The sequence below is a fragment of the Tupaia chinensis genome, unplaced genomic scaffold (assembly GCF_000334495.1).
Source record: "Tupaia chinensis unplaced genomic scaffold, TupChi_1.0 Scaffold140356_1, whole genome shotgun sequence".
In the NCBI taxonomy this organism is placed as follows: Eukaryota; Metazoa; Chordata; class Mammalia; order Scandentia; family Tupaiidae; genus Tupaia; species Tupaia belangeri.
The window spans coordinates 1,064,686-1,068,918 of NW_006200233.1; positions in this window are offsets into that span (position 1 = coordinate 1,064,686).

Genomic DNA, 4,233 nt, shown 5'->3' on the forward strand with positions numbered 1-4,233 from the left:
GAGTGCGCACACACGTGGCCCAGAGCCTCCAGACCGAGACCCAGACACAGGGAGAGATCTGACCTTATGCTTGGATTTGACAAAATGGGATGGCATGGACAGACCAGGGGACCCAGCAGGGCCACCTTCCCAGACTCTCCCTAGCCTCCTCTCTCCAGGAGCAGGGCAGACATGCTGGAATGAGGGTCTGTGAGCTGATACCAGGCACAGCAGCTGCAGATTTCCTGCCATCGGGTACGTGTGCTTGCCAGAGAGGAGACAGAGAGAGGGAAAGGGAGAAATGACCCCTTGGAGGGGTGGCCACGCCACAGTCCCTTTTCCATTCTCCTCCTGGGATTTTGGGCACATGCACATATGCCCCCTGGCATGACTTTCAGGCCTCCAGGTCCCAGACTCAAAGCACAGATGGCCATGTGGGAGTCCTACGCCACTCTTACCCAGTCTAGTGGAGAAAAGGCACGAATGTTTAGGCTTTACAGCCGACGTAAATCCTGGGGCACAGGGTTCTGGATTCTGTGACCTGCCTTGGGGCAGACGGATTCTAGTTCCTAGGCTTGCCTCAGGGAGAGTGAGGGGCAGAGTCTGGAGGGCAGGTCAGAAAGGTGCTTCTGGGCTGGTTCTGAGGTGTCCCTTGCCTCACTGTCTGAGCCCCAACAACAAGGCCATGTCGTTTTGCCCTGAAGGCAGGCCCTGAGGTGCAGAGCCCTGTGTGAACGCTGGCCGTCCAGTCGCCGACTATCAGAGCACACAGGATCCACTGAGGTGTGTGGACAGATGGGAAGGCACTGCAGGAGCCAGTGAAGTATGGAACGTGGCCAACTGCATGGGCCAAGACCACACTCTGACAGTGCACATGAAGAACCTACTCGGCCCAGGACCAGCAGTTAGTGTAATGGCTATGTCGCTGGATTCCCACGTAGTCAACCGCGGTTCGAGTCCCGGACCCGGTGACTTAAAACTCACGCCAGGCACATGTGCATGTGTGCCCAAGATCCGGAGAGGAGAATGGAGGAGAAGGGATTGCGGCGTGGCCATCCCCCCTGGGGGGTGATTTCTCGCTTTCTGTCTCTCTCTCTCTGTCTGCCTGGCAAGCACATGCGCCCTATAGCATAAATTTCTAAAAAAAGAGAAAAAAGAAAAGAACCTACCCTGCCCTCCATGCAGGGCCCGGAGCAGAGGCTGTGGAGCCTGTGGGGACTACGCTTGCTGCCTGGTCACCGGGGCACCTTGGAGAGCCTGCGTGCTCTTGATTGCAAAATGGAGCTACCTGTAAGTTCCCGGATTTCTTAGAGAGGCTTCCCCATGTTCTACCTCGCTCCGAAGTGTGTCCGAGGAACCGGGGTGAGGTGCTGATGCGCCAGCCATGCGTCACACAGATCACGAGTATAACTCAGTAAGTGCTCCACTACAATGTGAACTCCGACACTTCATATATGTAATATATTATATGTTTACCTCACGGGAGACGGCTCTCTCGATAGGGTCCCATGTACCCTTCCCCAGGCTTTCCCAGACAGGAAGGGACGCGGCACATGCGTGTCAGAATCACACGGCTGCAGGGTTGCGGGGCATGGAGCCTTCCCTGCCCATTGCAGCTGGACCTGGGATGAATATTTTAAAAATCCCTTCGACGTATAAGAATGACTCAACTAAATAATGCATTAGTTAAACCAGCTTCTTCCCAGGTCTACGGTAAGTGCCACTGGGGCCATGAGGAATTATCGTATTAAGAGTTTATGGACTTTGGTTTTAGAAATACTACAACAGAGAATAAGTTTCTCTTCTAGTGGTTTTGAATGGTCTAATGAGGTAGTTGGGGAAGTGTGGATTTCATGCAGGGCAGGTCTCTAGGCCTCATTAGTGACTGTAAACCTTCCCCGTTAGTTTTCTTTGTAACAAAATAAGTCTCTGGCTCAAAGTACTAGTGAGCAAGCTTGTATCTCTGCAAAGGAATAACTGTTTCTTTTTTCGGTGTTGAATTTTCCACTAGCATAGTGGTATAAGGCAGTCCTTTAAAGTAGGGGTGGTGTGGTGGTTCAGGGATGGGCTGACTCCCACAAGGTCTACTTTAGTTCCAGTCCCAGATGTAGTGGCTTGAAAATCATGCCTGCCATGTGTACTTGCGTGCCCCAAATCTTAAGAAGAGAATGGAGGAGAAGGGATTGTGGCGTAGCCATCCTCCTGGGGTGTGATCTCTCACATTGTCTCTCTCTCTCTCTCTCTCTCTCTCTCTCTCTCTAGCAAGCATAAGCACCCGGAGGACAAAAACCTTAAAAAAAACGTAAACTGATTTTCTTTTTAAAAGTTCATGTATGTTGTGCACAATAGCAGCGTATGAGAGAGAAGCACCTTCCATGGAGTCAGCCACTCCAAGATTCCCCTCTCCAGCATCTCAGGCTGCCTGGGGGCCTGGCCCATGGTCAGCCCTGCGGCTTCCAGCACCTTGGCTGCTTGCTACTGACTGCATCACCAGGCTGGGCCTGTTTTATTTTGCAGATGATTTATTTTAAAAGCATATATATTCAGGGGACCAGCAGTTAGCATAATGGCTATGTCGCTGGACTCCCATGTAGTCGACCGCAGTTTGAGTTCCAGACCGGGTGGCTTATACTCACGCCGGGCATTGTATGCATGCGTGCCCAAGATCCCAAGAAGAGAATGGGGGAGAAAAGATTGCGGTGTGACCATCCCCCAGGGGGGTGAGTTCGTGCTTTGTCTCTCTTTGCATGCGCCCTATAGCAAAAAAAAAAATAAAAACCCAAAAAACAGAAACAAAAAAAACCCAAACATATATATTCAGTAAACATAATACAGGCCAAACCCAGATAAAACAAAAAAGAAATATGTGTGTGTGTGTGTGTAGTGTGTGTGTGTGTATATATATATATATATAAAATGACCAAAATTTAAATGATACTTACACTGAATACAATAATATAAATAATATAAACAATGTAAATCATAAAACAATACATGACAAATGATACTATGGATAAAAATACATATTCACCCACACAGACATGTGCATATGCTCACAAGAGAGACAGAGAGGGAGAAAGCTACCCCTAAGGGGCAGGGTCAAGCCACAGTCACCTCTCCATCCCTACATGCTGTTTAGGTTTTAATAAGTAACAAAAATACTTAACATTGGGACCAGCAGGTGGCATAGTGGCTAAGGTGCTAGACACTCCCACATGGCTGACCATGGTTTGAGTTCTGGGCCTGGTGGCCTGCTTTCTCAGTTTCCCTCTCTCTTTCTATCTCTCTCTGTGTCTTTCTCTGCTCAAATTAAGAATAAATGAATGAATAAATAAAATTAAATAAAAAAGTAATTATTTAAAAAATACTTAGCATTAACTATAACTCCTAAATTTTTTTGAACATTCTGGGACGTGGGTGTGCAGCAGTGTGCTAGACAAGGTATAGCAGGGATCAGCCTTGACAGAAGGCTTAGCTAGATTATCGTTATCCAGGGCTCACCCCCAACCATAGCCCGGCGACGGTGACAGCAAACATGTAGTGTCCCCAGGTTCTAGGTAAAGGTCTGGGAGCAACCTCGCTGGGCAGTCCTGGTTCAGTGTCTCCCAAGGACTGTCAAAGACTATGGTGGTCTGAAGGCCAGAGGGGCTGGGCCCAGGTCCAGGAGACACATGGGATTCCCCAAGGGCTGCCCTAACAAGGGGGCACTCTCCCCCTGCAGCAGGGGTCCAAGAGAAAGTGGGAGGGGTCAGTGGAATTCCCTTCTGACCTGGTAAGTGACTTCCGTGACATTTGCACGCTCTGGTGACCGGCTTTGGAGCCACAGGACGCGGCAGGGACTGAAGCACCACTGTGAACCCAGAAGGTGTGTCTGAGACCTGGCAGTCATACTACTGGGACATTTCCCCTCCGCCAGGAGGAAAACAGAAGCCTAGAGCAGCATTAGAATCGGAATAAGTCATGCAAAGCCAATACTACCCTGGTGGCAGGTGTAATCTACGCACGAAAGCAAGAAGTCATCTTTTGCATGAATTAAAACAGAATCAAAGAACACGGACTAAAATAGACTTCTGCCTCAAATGTGGAATTGAGCGCCAGCTCCCTTTGAAAACGTTGGTGGCTCTGAAAAGAGCCTTTGGTTGTCATGAATAGGAAAACCTGCTCACTTGGAGCTGGTGTACTTGGTGACGGCCTTGGTGCCCTCGGACACGGCGTGCTTGGCTAGCTCCCCGGGCAGCAGCAGGCGCACGGCCG